The 15342-nt window shown below is 36.0% G+C and overlaps 1 pseudogene; it reads left to right on the top strand.

Moving 5' to 3' along the window:
• The first annotated feature begins 227 nt into the window (after positions 1-227).
• LOC102471705 (40S ribosomal protein S6 pseudogene) lies at positions 228-994 on the top strand (annotated as a pseudogene).
• The last annotated feature ends 14348 nt before the right edge of the window (positions 995-15342 follow it).

The raw sequence follows: 15342 nt of genomic DNA, 5'->3' as shown, positions 1-15342 counted from the left end.
CCATTACATGTGAATATTACAAATAGAAAAGCAACATTTAAAACGTAACATTCAAAAGTCAGACAGAGTGGTGTGGCAGTAAAACAGATTCCCTGTGAGGCTGACCCACACGGGGATGTTTGTGCCAGGTTTGTGTTGAGAACTCCGTGCATACAGTAGGCATGGATGTACCCATGATCTGTGGCTGGTGAAACTGGAGTGAATCGGAGGAGGACAGCTGCTTCAAGATGAAACTGAATATCTCTGTCCCAGCCACTGGCTGCCAGAAACTCATTGAAGTGGACGATGAATGCAAACTTCACACTTTTTATGGGAAGCGTATGGCCATAGAAGTTGCTGCTGACGCTTTGGGTGAAGAATGGAAGGGTTATGTAGTCCGAATCAGGGGTGGAAACGACAAACAAGGGTTCCCCATAAAGCAGGGCATCTTGACCCACTGCTGTGTCCGCCTGCTACTGAGTAAGGGACATTCCTCTTACAGACCAAGGAGAACTGGAGAAAGAAAGCGCAAATCTGTTCGGGGTTGCATTGTGGATGCCAATCTGAGCGTTCTCAACTTGATTATTGTTAAAAAAGGAGAGAAGGATATTCCAGGTGCCCTGTCACCTGGGGCCTAAGAGAGCTAGCAGAATCCAAAAACTTTTCAATCTCTATAAAGAAGACGATGTTCTCCAATATGTTGTAAGAAAGCCCTTAAATAAAGAAAGTAAGAAACCTAGTACTAAAGCACCCAAGATTCAGCGTCTTGTGACTCCTCGTGTCCTGCAACACAAACGCCGATGTATTGCTCTCAAGAAACAATGTACTAAGAAAAATAAGGAAGAGGCAACAGAGTATGCTAAATTTTGGGGCAAGAGAATGAAGGAGGCTAAAGAAAAACATCAAGAACAGATTGCGAAGAGATGCAGGCTGTCTTCTCTGAGAGCTTCTTCTAAGTCTGAATCCAGTCAAAAATAAGATTTTTATGAGAAAGAAATAAATAAGATCAGATCTAAAAAAAAAAAAAAAAAAACTGGACTGAATTGCAGCATCTCAACTCTGATGAGGGTGCTGTCACTCTCTCTCTGTTTCTCTCTCTCTCATAAATTAATCTGTTAAAAAAAGAAATGATAAAAAATCAGAAACAGACGGGAACCAGCAGTTCGCGTAATGGCTATGTCACTGGATTCCCACGTAGTCAACTGTGGTTTGCGTCCTGGACCCGGTGGCTTAGAACTCACGCTGGGCGCGTGTGCGTGCGTGCCCAAGATCCCGAGAGGAGAATGGAGGAGAAGGGATTGCGTCGTGACCATCCCCCATGGGGGGTGATTTCTCGCTTTCTGTCTCTATGTCTCTCTCTGTCTGGCAAGCGCACGCGTCCTATAGCAAAAACCTCTCAAAAAAAAAAAAATCAGAAGCAGATTTATTTTAAAGTTATTCTTTGTTGAAAATTTTACATTTGTAATGGTATTTGTAACAAATAATGGTATTTATACTGGTAAATACTGTGTATGATGGAGTGAGAGACAGAGTGAATTTATGGTAGTATTTAAGATGTGATCCCTTATATTTTAAAATGTCCCTACCTCTTTGTCAATGATTCGAGCCATCATAATAAAGATTTTCTGTTAACTCCCATAAGTGACTAGAGTCTATTTTGGTTTATACTCCAGGGTCACTTGCTCACATTTAGTTGATATATACATTGTGCCATGTCTATTTATTTCTCATGCTAGTCAGAGGATTTCATTTGGATGACAATCTGAAATCCCAAGGATATTTATTTGCTATAGAAAAAAAAGTGTTTTGTTTTCCAAAAAATATTATTATTTAGACACATTGGTAGTTATATATTTATACAGCAGAGTAGAATTTAAGTCAGTCAAGGTAGGTTTTAAAGTGAGTGAATTCAAAATTGTGGATTGTTGTGCTTGCAAACTCTGCACCGAAGATCCATTGGCATATTCTGATGTAATAGAACGATACATTCACTGAATTATCATCATAGCACTTCAATGATGGGAGGATCTGTTTCTTCCTATGCGTATTCAGAATGAAATGAGTTTACAAAGCACAGCTTCTAGAAAGAATCTTCCTTCTTTGCCATGGGGCACAAGCACATTTTTCACCTTCATGCTTCTGAAGTCAGGGAAATTTCTGTCACTCACGATGTACAGAAGACATATCACCTTTATGTTTTATTATAGAATTGCACAAAATAAATACTGTTCTTTTATAAAATAAATATTGTAAAATAGGAGTATTTTATGTGAGCCTCAAAAATATTACTTTTGAAGTATGTTCTAATATTAAAGATATGAAACCAGCACATTCTTTTTTCAAAGAAAGAGATTTAAGGTCTCAGATAAACTTATTTCTTGACAGTAGGACAAACTAACAACAAAATAAAGTAAACTTAAAATTGACTAACATTATCAGGTTATAGTACTCTAAAGTTTTAATAAACTGGGAGGGAGAAGAGTGATGTTCTGATAGGCCATATGAAAGAAAATTTCTCCTCATCATAAGTGAAACTCCTCGAGAATTTACAGATATCCCCCACATACAAACAATTCACTCTTGGTTATGGCATTCATTCTTCTGCTTTCCAGAGTTATATTCTAACTTGTGTATGTGCTACTATATGAATTAAAAAATGTTAGCAGTTCACCTGCCTTTAATGCATCTTATTTTCTTAAAAGGAAAAAAGGGAAGGTTATCTGTAGGTATAAGAAATCATTTAAATCATGTCAAATGAGAATTATCCAGCTTATGTCTTGTGTATTAACAAAGATGAAGTGCCATTACAGCAATCCTTTTTAATAAACGTATATGCTCCACATAATTTTCTTCATTTTTTTAGAAGTGAAGGTATTAGTTTAATTTTTAATTTACTGAATCATTTTCCTTGTGATAGTTCAAGACTGTGATCATAGCACATTACATGTGAATATTACAAATAGCCAGTATGATTCTCAAAAGGAGGCTAAATCAAAGAGGTTACTGCTCAGAAGATTATCATGACCAGTCAAGGCAGTTGCAGCCTCAAGTACATTTTTGCAGGTCATTGGTTCCTACCTAAAAGCAATCTCTCTGAAGTTCAATTATGGATAGCAAAACTAGAGAGAGGCAAGAGTATCTCTTTTCCATTTATAATCAGACCTTAATTGATCTCAACAGATTTTCTAATTGCAGAGGTTACATAAAGTAGGCCATCTATTTCCTCATCTCTACTGCTGCAATCAGCACTTCCGGTGTGACACTGGGGCTGCAGAAATCCCCTTCTCTGCGTATACTAAAGGGAAGACTTATTATTGCATGTCTTTAAAATAATGTCTGTGACTTTGAATGCAAATTTTACAAACTGAATGCAATGATTCGTCAAGAGAAAAAAAAAACACATATTTCGGTAATTACTACTGTTTACGTTTCCCTATACATTTAAATCTTTTTTTTCTTTTATTTTTATCTCTTTGAATGGAGTGTTTTATGTTATTCAATATAAACGATTTACCATGACCTGTACATGGTTAGGTTATTTAAGCAGGTTGGGAGAAATCTGATGAAATCAATGCCATACAGGCACACGTATGTTGGGAGAAATCTGATGAAATCAATGCCATAATGGCACACATATTATTATAAAAGTGTCTCTCTCTCTTTTTTTATTTTTCTCTGTCAAATAGCCATTTTATGGTAGTTACATTCCATCAAACATTGAGTGGAGTATGACTGACTCATCCTAACAGACTATTATCTAATAATTCTTGATATTGATTTATAGTTTTTTTTAGCAGTTACTAAATACATGGAAAGAACTTCACCCCTTTCACTTTTCTAATGTAGTTACATAACTGATTCTTTCCAAGCTAAATAACTAATATATATTTATGCCTGTTTATTTACAAATTCTATCTATACTCTGCTTTTAGAAGAATGTAACTCCAGTCCAATACAAAATTGAACTTTATTTCTCCGTATTTCATTCCCTTTCAATATTGTTAAATTCAAACACTTAAATTGTTATGACTTCTCCCTACTAAAACTCAAACTGTAATCTGATTCCTAATTTAGTAGTATTGGGAAGCGAGACCTAAATGGGAAGTGCTTGAATTGTGAATTGTGGGAGCAGATCCCTTATAAATAGATTAATGTTGTCTCTCAGGAGGGGTTGAATTCTATCTGTATTAGTTCTGTGGAGAGTGGGTCATTACAAAGCAGGTACAGCCACGTGCATGTCTCTCTCTTTGCACACCACTACCCAACTCTACATTGGGAAACAGCACATGGGCCTTACCAGGAGAATACCCAATCTTCGATTTTCTAGCCACAAAAATCATGAGTCAAATAAATGGCATTAGAAATCATCCACTCTTGGGACCAGCAGATGAGGTAGTGGTTACTTCACTGGATTCCCACATAGTTGACTGCAGTTCAAGTCCTGGACCCAGTGGCTTAAAACTCATACTGGGTGCATGTGTGTACATGCCCAAAATCCCAAGAGGAGAATAGAGGAGAAGGAATTGAGGTATGGCTATCCCCACCCCTCCGGGGGGGTGGTGATTTCTTGCTTTCTCTCTCTCTGGTGAGCATACGTTCCCTATAGCAAAAATCTCTCTCTAAAAAAAAAAAAAAAATTAAATAAATCATCCAGTTTTAGATATTCCACTATACCGCTACTAACTGGGCCAAGACAAAAGCATATTTGAGTTTTAATTCTGCCACTAATAATACACTGAATTATTTTTAAAATAATACTTAATCATAGTGAATAATTAGCTACTACAGTTCTATAATGATTTCTGAATCTTGTAAATATTTTATACCTTATTTTATAATTATGTTCGAGAATAAATTGTCTATAGAATGAAATCAGTTCCCCAATCAGGGTTAGGGCCACTAGGCCCACATTGCTCTATAAAATGTATGCATGGAAGAATTTTTGCTATCTTACCATAGGCACAATTATGCTAGTGTCTGCACACATACATCCATAGTTCTAGAAAAATCCATTTTTAAAAATTGAGATGTTTACTTGGTTGTCAACATGGAAACCTGGTAGTTACATATTTAAAGAATGTTTATGGGACCAGCAGATGGTGTAATGGCTATGTCTCTGGACTTCCATGTAGTTGACCGCAGTTCAATTCCCATACCTGGTGACTTAAACTCACACTGGGCGTGTGTGTGTGTGTGTGTGTGTGTGTGTGTGTGTGTGTCAAAGATCAAGAGAGGAGAAGGGAGAAGAAGGGTTGGCCATCCCCCCTGGGGAGACGATTTCTCACTTTCTGTCTCTCTGTCTCTGTCTTTCTGTCAAGCACACATGCCCTATAGCAAAAACCCCTGCAAAACAAAACAAAACAAAACAAAACAAACAAACAAAAAAAACAACAAAAAGGATGTATTATGGTCAATTGACATACAAATGTGTCAGTCTGTATTATTTTTAATAAAAGAAAGAAACCCCTTCTCATACTAGCTTAAGCACAAAAAGAAGCATATAAAAACAACAAAACCTTGTTATCAGTCATAACAGGTCTAGGAAATTAAGTAATGCCATCCATCTCACCATCATTTGGCTGTGCTTTCCTTTCATAGGCTTGTAGACCACTTTCATTGAGATCTAAATGATGCCCTAGCACCTTGAGGATTGAATCCTGCCACCTTATTAACATATATATTATAAGTTTTCCTTATAAGCTCCAACACTCACTCTTCTTGAGCAAAGAGCTGATTCTTAAACCAATCACTATAGTTCTGGGTTTGGAATAAATAGCCATGGGGTTTATGCTTACACCCTAACTTGTGTGTCATTTTCACACAAATTTCATGAATAAGAAAAGAGAAAGTGTGTTTCCCAAAGCAAAAATTTTAGAGTCATTACAAGAAGACACAACTATAAATGTTGAATAGGCATTATAGTCCAGATGATCAAAGGGTAGGTAGGCAAACAATTTTCATCTTTTATTTCAGTTTTAAAAATAGCAAAGACAAATACTATCTATTGTAGAAACTGAAAGTGATTATGTCTTTCATGCAAAATTTTATTCATTTACTGCATCCAATCAAAGTCTAGAGTCTCTAAAGGAGACTTCTAAATTCCTGTCAGGTTCATAGGAGCTTCACAAGACTCAGAAACACATGCGTAAATAACAGAGTACCCATAACTCAATCACATTCTGATTCAGGATAAATATAATAACAAATTAAATGAGAAAAAAAGGACTAGGTAGAAAAAGCATAGAATGGTCATTTGTCGAAAGTATTATAGTCATCCTTTGAGAAGAAAGAATGATCAAAACAAAAATATTTTCTTGGATTTTCAGTATAGCTTTCTTCAATTCCTTCCTCTTAAAAGACTTTGTCCTCTACTACTTGTCCAAATAAAAAGTATGTATATTCTTCTACTGAAGAGTATACTGCTATGGAAGCTAACTTCATTTTAGTATCCATTTAGAGGCCTGAAGATTACCATTTGCCATTGAGAAAATAAAATGTTCCATTTTCTAGATTTAAGGTTTGTCCAGCAATAAATCTTGCACTAAAACATTTTAGTGTTTCCCCCCCCCTAAGAATTTTACAATTCCATGTGCTACTGACCAATGCTAGAGAGTTTACATGAAGAAATGTGGGTGGAGGAGTTCTGTCATTTAGCAACATATCAGTGACATGATTATTTCTCCAACTCTCAGTACACTGACTTCCATCTTGGAATATGACTCAGGGTCAGTTCAAAGCATTAACTTGAGAAGTGAAAGCAGATGTAATCTGTCATTCATTCTAGGTTGCATGCAAGTGGTGGTTCATTAATAAATGCAGATGAAAGAATACTGTCAGCCTCATCTTGCCCTTCTTTTTTACTACTTCTCTATTCTTTAAAATCTTCAGTATCCTCTTTCAGCATTGGCCTTATGTACGAAGAGCTCCTCTATAACACCTATATATTCTTTTATTCATCTTTAAGACAGGATTGCATTTCAGAACATTTTTTCTATGGGACATTATGGTAGGCTGCAAGAAATAACTACTTGAACATGTTGTGACATGTCTACCATATCTAAACATTAAAATACCTAATCCAATTTCAAGAGAAAATGAATAAAAGTTAAGCTACTATGTAGCCACTGCGTAAGGAGAATTGCAAACTTCCCAGTCAAGGATAGGGAGATTTTCTCTGGCTGTACTCAACCTACTCAATCAATTCCACATTTTAGCTCTTCTCATTTGCCACATGTTAATAATAATATATTAGTTGAAAATTAATGAAACAAATTCAAACAGATTTAAACAAAAGGAGAAAGAACCATTTTATTTAAAATTAAAAGGTCAGGCAGGGCAGGTGTTAAAATAGAACCAAAAGTTCAGCATCATACTATCTCATTTTATCTCACAATTTGGATTGTTTTGGAGTTTGGCTCCATGCCTGAATAGTTTCCCACAAATCCAAAGATAAACTTCCATAGTAATATGCTCATTAGTTTTTTTTTTTAGACAAATAGAATAATTAATTAATTAAGCATACTATACTCATGCACTTAAAGACAGAGGAAAGCAATAAACCTCCTCCAAACTATCATGAACTATGATGAATGAGGAAGATGTGGCAGGCATGGCTGACTGGTGCACAGCATCCATTTCTACTGTCTTCTAAAAAACATTTTCCTTCTATAAGAGCTATAGAGATAAATTCTATATCTTACAAAGTCTCTAAGTTTTTGGAAGCAAATAGTATGTTGCCAATGATAAGCGCTTAAGAGAAGCTTGAAAGGTGATGTTTTTCCTGCTTCTTTCCCCACCCCATCTGAGAAGCAAAAAGAGGAGGCACATAAATGGCAAGAGTGGTTTTGGTGGCTGATTGTGGTGTTTCAATACCTGCCAAAAAGTATTAGAATGCTAGGTGCTGCTGCTCGTCCAAATGTTACCACCTGGCTTCAGTATGTCCAACCTTTCCAACATACTTCTTGTTTTAAGAGTTGTTTATTTTATTTTATTGACTTATTGTTATTCTTCAATTTTAACCAGAGAGAGAAGGAGAGAGAGGGAAAGTGAGAAAGCAAGCCACCAGGTCCGGGCCTCAAAACACAGCCAGCCCTGTGGGAGTCCAGTGCCTTAACCACTATGCCACCTGTTGACACCCAACATGTTTCTATATAAATCATCATTTTTTCACCAATAATTTGAGATTTACAAAAGCACTGCAAAGAGCGTACAGAGAGTCCCATGTACTCTTCTCAAAATATACACCCAGACATCACTATTAAGATAGTAGCAGCTTAAATTAATATGTATGGTATATGTTCTGTAATATATTAATTAATACTGTTACATTATCATTAATTAAAGTCAACACTTTACAATTCTCTTAATTTTAACCTAATTTTTAATATATTTTTCCTGTCCTAGGATTTCTTCCAGCATACCACATTACATTTTGACTTCCTGTCCTAGGATTTCTTCCAGCATACCACATTGCATTTTGACTTCTTAGATATCTCTCTAGGCTAAGAAATCTTCTCAACTGTTTTTTGTTTTTGATGAACTTTGACAGTTTTTAAGAAGTACTGGCCAGATTTTTTTTATGTCATATTGTCTTACTTTTTATGACTAGACTATGGTAATATGTTTTGAGAAGAGCAAAGATGTAAAGTGCCATTTTTATCACATCACATCAAGAAAGCTTATAATCAAAATGACATACTACTGTCAATGTCGATCTTGATTATTGTACTGAGACTGTTAGGTCTTTCCATTGTCTAAATGCTTCCTTATTCCTTCCATATTCTTTGCAAAATTGTCTCTAGGCATATCTCGCACATAAGCAATGTGGAGTTATGTTCTATCTCTCTGAGGACAGTATGTATCTACATAAATTATTTGAAAAACTTCAGTATAAACGTTTCTTCTTCTGTTGGGGCTGGCAGGTGGCCTAGTGGCTAAAGGCACTGGACTCCCACATGGACAACCATAGTTCAAGTACCAGACCTGGCAGCTTGCTTTCTCACTTTCTCTCTCTCTCTCTGTCATTCTCTGGTCAAATTATAATACATACATACATACATACATACATAAATTAAAAATATAAATCATTCTTAAAAATAATTTCTTTTTTTCTTTAATATTTAATCATTTTTAGCAGTGTAGGTGTTACTCACATAATCTGTAGTTTGGCTTTTGGAAGCTCTATCTTTTGGTCCCTATGCCCTTTAACAGGTCTCATTGTTTCTTTGTTTTGTTTTTGTTTTCTAATTTGCTAGTGGCCACATGTACTCATGAGAGAGAAAGAGCAAAGAAAATGAGAAAGCATCCACCATGAAGGATAGTCATGCTGTAATCACTTCTCCATTTCTCTTTTTGGGATTTGAGGCATGCAAGCACATGTACCCAGTGTGCTTTTCAAGCCACTGGGTCCAGAACTTGAACTGTATGGTTGGCCAGGAGGGATCCAGCCACCGTATTGACCACAATGCTCTGACTGGCTCAATTTTTGTTTTTATTCTTGAGGACTTCTTTAGGTTTTGACATTATAGACAGATAGATATAGATAGATTCTCTAGATTCATTTGTACATTTCTCTAAATCAGTCATTTCTCTAAGGACATCTAGTGTCTTTTAAAGTTATAAGGTTTAAAAACATATCTGAGAATATCAGAGAACAAAAATGTGCTTACTGCTATGAAGATGTTGATGCTTCCAAGTCATCTCAGCTACGAGATAATATATGTGTGTGTGTGTGTGTGTGTATCCATGTGTATGCATATATATATTATATATACATACGTACATATATGTATACATATACATTAGTATACATATATGTATACTAATTCTTGCATATATCCATACCTACCGATATTTTCATAATATATGTGACTATCTATGGCTATTTTAAGTTAAAAATGAGTTCAAACTGATACCTTTAACTCTAATCCATTACTACATGGCCCATTCTAGTCTATTCTTAAGTGGTAAAAGTCCAAGAATGCTAGATGCTGCTGATTATCCAAATGGTGTTTAATTATGTGAGACAATTTGGGCTTTGATCCATGGAGGCTTTGGACAATAATTATGTAACAGGCATTCTTAAAAGCTATAATAGTTGTAAAATGGGGAATTTAAAAAAAATCTAGATTTGTAAAAAAGAAACATAACTTCAGTGACTCTTATGGAGAGATGGAGAGTCACTTCTGTCCCCAGTTCTCAATCTTGCAAATTTACAACCTAAGGATACTTCAATAATGAAAAGTCTGCAATTAAATAAGATGCTGCCATAAGCAAAAATATTACTCCTGTATTTCAAAAGATAGATTTTCAGCAACATATCTGGGTAACTGCATGGTGGGAATAAATAAGCAGGAATTTCAGAGATTGCATAGTATCATCTCTCAGCTAACATTAAGGGGACCCCAAATATGATCATTGTTCAATAGCGAAACTGTGAAACTATGGGAGTTGGGCCAGCCCATGGCTTGGTGATTAAGTTACCTGGATCCAACATGGCTAACTCCTTGGTTCAAGTCCTGGATCTAGTGGCTTTGAAAACCTGCTGAGTGTATATGTGACCATGCCCAAAATTTAAAAAGAATACATGGAGGAGAAGGGATAATTGTGTTACTGTCACCATTGGGGGGAGTGCTTTTTCACTTTGCTTATCTCTCCATCTCTCTCCATTGAGCACATCCACCCTACAGCAAATTTGAAAAATAAATTATGGGAGCTAAGTGGTAAGTGAGCTCTGAACTTATTCTGTATGCCAGAGGTGTAATAAGAATTTGCCTCGTGTACATTTTCCTAATTCTGGAATACATGCTTACATTAGATATATTTGGCAACCAGAAGAATCCCATGTTTTCTACCTTGATATTAGAGGGAAGTCTATTATTATGTCAAGATCCAAGTATAAACCTCTATAAACAAAAGTCTTACCAAACTAAAAAACTAAAATTAGCTCTGAACTCCTTGAAGAACTGTTAAGAGAAAACTACAAAATGACTGAGAGACTTAGAGGTAACCATTTCTGTCTCATTCCCTCTCATTTATACAACAGATTGGTCTGTGGAAAAATCATTTAGGGCTTAGCAGATGATAGAGTGTCATGGCAACCTTAATTAAAGAGTTTAAAAATTATGAATCCAAATGCAATTGGATTTCTAGATGCTAGAGCAAATTAACATAGATTCTGGCACTTGATGTGCAATTACTTTGAAGGTGGAAGAAGGAGAGGGAGAGGAAAATAAGAGCTTTCACCTAGTGGGGAGAACACGACAGTTTGGACATCTCATTTCTCAGTTATGTCAACTCTCTGGCTCTTAATATATTTTCATCTTCTAGAGTCATGACCTTGAATTGGACTAGTTTATAGATTTCAGCATGTTGATGAATTTTTGCAACCAACAATAGGATGTTCCAAGATCTTAGATGCTTATTTAGACAAGTGTTTTCTATAGAGTAGGGAATATATCTTTAAAAATTTCAGGATCATGTAACATTTGTGAAATTGGGAGGGCATGAAGTGGTCTGTGTGATTTCTCCTCCAAACTGAAAATCAAAACAATGTGACTTTCCTGTCCTACCACTAATGAAGGAATTGAGGAATTAAGATCCCATCCTACCACTAAGGAAGAATTAAGATCCCAACACATGTACAGTCTGACATGTACAAGGCTTACCTCCAACAATAAAACCCTGTGGGATTTAGAGCCAACACATTCTGCATATGATTCTCCCCTTCAAACCCACTATCACGTGTAACAAATGTCTGCCAGCATTTCCTAATTGCACGGCTCGCATATCCAACGTACTTCCTCCAAAGCACTCAGTTTTTTCTTTGAACTCCCTGACTCTCACCAGAAACTTCATAGGGAGTTCCCCATGATGAGTAGAATAAAGAAGATGCTGTGTGACCCGATTTCAAGTGGTTCCAAGTAGCCCTCAGGTGCCAGAGGAAATCTAATGATTAACAATACAACCGCACATAGCAGGGCTACTGTCTAGAGGAAAAATCTTCCCAAACGTAAGATTTTGTTGCACATATTACCTGGGAATAAAATCTTCAGAGATATAGATGCACATTGATTCATCAACAGTAACTAACAGACTAAATGGTCCAAAATTTGTAAGGGTAAGATAAGAAGTATTGTAATGGGAGGCGTTAAGTATGCTATATGTGGATTGACTTTTCAAGACAAATCAGACTGAGAATACGATGTTACATGTGAAATCTAATCAAAGAACACCCATTATAGAGGTAACTCAGTAATCAAATGAATAAAAGTGACCCATTCTTGAGGACCAACAGTTGACATAATGGCTATGTCGTTGGACTCCCATGTAGTTGACTGCAGTTCGAGTCCCGGACCTGGTGGCTTAAACTCACACCAGGCATGCATGTGTGCGTACCCAAGATACCGAGAGGAGAATGGAGGAGAAGGGATTGTCGTGTGGCCCTCCCCCATGGGGGGCGATTTCTCCTTTTTGGTCTCTCTGTTTTTCTGGCGAGCAAACACGCCCTATAGCAAAATCCTCTCTCCCTCTCCAAAAACTGACACATTCCGTAGATATCATTCATCTCCCTCATTTTCCCACTGCTTCTTAATGAAGTAAGTAGTTTCTGTGACACAGATGAAAGTCTTCCTCAATGCTAAATCCAGTTTTCCAAAAACAAAACGGAAGCTGATCCCCAACATAACACCACTGTTTTAGATATTGGTAAATGATCTAATGCCAGCTTGATTACATTGAATCACTTTCATTACATATAATGAGCAGTTTATCCTCAGTAAAATCACTTATTCTGGATGTATGCTTGCCTTTTGTACCTACATACTTTTTTAAAGTTTATTTATTTCTTACATTAACAAGAGAGACTGAGACAGACACAGTGATAGAGAAACAAACACCACCAACAGGTGGTGATTTACTTCCAGTTTCAGCCAGTCCAGATCACACACACATGCAAATGCCCTCAGCACAGAGAGGGTGACCCTGAGATGCAGTTCCAGGACCTTCCAATGGGAGTCCAGTTCTGTTAGTTCCTTGCTACTGTCTGATGCCTGTGCCTACTTGTGTTTGCAAGAAACACAATCTGTGGACTAATAAAATTCCATTTGCTCTCCTCCAATATTCTATGCAATATCATTTCTGAGCATCGGTGTCAAGGTACAGTAAAAGAATTGAAGCAGTGGCAAACTGTGATAGTGCTTCACTATAACCCACCACACTAAAATAATTAGACTTACAGAATAATGGGATAGACAATTGAAGACACACTTATGGAAAACACCACCTTGCAGTTTTGGGGCCCTGTTTCACAAGATGCAGAATATACTCAGATCTATACATACCTGTGTGTTTCTCACAGCTTCATTTGATCTAACAGGTTTGTAAGTGTGAAGGCCACATCTGTCTATTATAGCTACTTACACTCTCACAAATTATTGTCTAACATTCTCAGTGATTTTGGCTTTTGCTGGTCTGGAATTCTTAATATCAAAAAATAAATGCTTCTGTCAGGAGATTAATTACTATTCAACTGAACTAGAAGTTAAATATCACTTTGGTTTTTTCTACTCCCTATGTCACTGAAGTAATGCTTCCAACTATAGTTCCTGTATAGTCACTGACCTTTATAATCAAGGAAAATGCAGTTACTGATACAAAACTAAAACAAGAAAGAGTAAAATAGACAGATATATTATCCTATTGTTAGACTTAAATTTATATATTGAAGTCTTAACCCCCCCAGATGATCATATTCAGAGATAGGGTGTGTGATAAGGTGATTAAAGTTAAATGATGTCATAAGGAGGACTAATCTGACTGAACTAGTATCCTTATAAGAAGAAGAAGGAGAGACATTAAAAATATCCCTCTGTGGAACTGGCAGTTGGTGTGGTGGTTAAGGCACTGGATTCCTACATGGTCGACCACAGTTCACATCCCAGACCTGATGACTTGCTTTTTTACATTCCCTCTACTTCTCTCTTTGTCTCTCTGTCTCTTTCTGGTCAAATTTTAAAATAATAATAAATAAAATTAAATAAATAAGTCTTTTAAATAAAGAAATATCTCCATATTTGCAGAGGGGAAAGGTCATGTTAGGACTTGATGAGAAAGTAACTAACCCAGGAAGAGGATCCTCACTGGAAACCAACTCTGATAGCACCTTGATAATGGATAGCACTCTACTGATATGAAAAGACCAATTTAAAGATATTTGCTTAAGGAAGTTCTAGTGTAGTAAAACACCTATATTAAAAAGTTTATGAATGATTTCGACTTAGCAATGTTTGTAGTTTGGGTAACCCCTGGTAGATGTAGATTCCCAATCAATTCAGGTAATTAGTAAGAGCCAAAGAAAACTGTAATAGATGTTAGAGGAAGAAATACATCACTGTTAACTACAATCTAGTGTCTGGTTAAAACAAAAGCAGCTACTCATATTTTCATTTAGCTCTGTGATGCATGTATTTTATTTTTCTTTCCTTTATCCGTACATTGCATAGATGATATGTTGGTGATGACTATTTTTATCATTGATTCTTTGGAATATAGCACATTGAGAGGAAATTGTGACCTAACGGGGAGACTTATTGTTACCCAATGATAAATAGAATGATAAGTGTTATTAGGCTTTTCTTTTGGGAACAGGTTATATAAGGTTCTAATTTTATGTTTTTTTTTTTTAAGTATAAGTAAAAGAATCTATGTGTATATATTGAACTAAAAGGAGAGTTCTCTAAAGATAAGATAGATAAATATTATGGAAAGTTAGCATTAACTTCATATCCCAAATTGAACTTTTGGGTTGAAAAGAGATAAAAATGCTAAAAAGTAATTCTCAAACTCCTTTACAGCTAGCTTTCCAAACACAATTTAGTTTTTATCATTTACATGTGCCAGGATGAGATTTATAGGAGGAAATGCAGTGGATGTTATCTTTCTGCCTTTTATAATTATTTTTCCTGAGAGAATCTAAGATCTGAGATTGCATATGGCAACTAAGATGGTGATTTTATTTATTTTATTTTATATTTATATTAATTTATTTTATTCAATCATTATACATAACTTAGCTTGCAAAGTGAATTTACCCAACATGAAAATATATTTCACTCCAATCTAGTTGCGGATGCTGTACATGTTATCATCAACAGGTAATGAACCATTTCTGTGTCCCACAAATGTCTTGCCTTTCTCTTTTTTTCCCTAATTTCCCTCACCACACTCCTCACATTTCCTACCCTCCGCCCACACTGTATCCAGTGTCCATAGCTATTTTCAATGCTTTTATGTCCTCCAATCTTTCAGTCTCTATCATAGAGTGTGGATAATCAGTATATGTTAAGTGGAGACATACAATGTTTC

The sequence above is a fragment of the Tupaia chinensis genome, unplaced genomic scaffold (assembly GCF_000334495.1).
Source record: "Tupaia chinensis unplaced genomic scaffold, TupChi_1.0 Scaffold146594_1, whole genome shotgun sequence".
Classification (NCBI taxonomy): domain Eukaryota; kingdom Metazoa; phylum Chordata; class Mammalia; order Scandentia; family Tupaiidae; genus Tupaia; species Tupaia belangeri.
Note: the sequence above shows the minus strand (reverse complement) of the source record. Positions and strands in the feature narration are given on the sequence as shown.